Source organism: Crassostrea angulata, chromosome 6 (assembly GCF_025612915.1).
Source record: "Crassostrea angulata isolate pt1a10 chromosome 6, ASM2561291v2, whole genome shotgun sequence".
Taxonomy (NCBI): Eukaryota; Metazoa; Mollusca; class Bivalvia; order Ostreida; family Ostreidae; genus Magallana; species Magallana angulata.
Genome location: NC_069116.1, coordinates 49,337,030 through 49,337,458, shown reverse-complemented (window position 1 = coordinate 49,337,458; position 429 = coordinate 49,337,030).

The following is a 429-nucleotide window of genomic DNA, read 5'->3' as shown; positions in this document are numbered from 1 at the left end:
GAGAAAACTATATATATATATATATATATATATATATATATATATATATATATATATATATATATATATATATATATATATATATATACTTTTGTGTAATTGTAGGTATAGATTAAGTATAAACATCAGGTGATTATTAAAGCACATATACCGGCAAATCGGGACATAGCCGTATTTTGAACAATGTATATTAAGGAAATTTGTATATTCATTTTGAAATTTTCAATTGCTTGTCACAAGTTCAGTTTAATCATTGTTTAATTTTCTCATTATGGCGGACAAACCTTTACATATGTTGAATAGTTGATAGATTTTGTATCTGTTATGTTTTATGTTTCTTACAGTAACAAAATATATGCATTATGAATTTGTCTACGAAATTGTAGTTTTAGCAGTTTTTTTCCTACAGAAAAAAAACATTAAAAAACA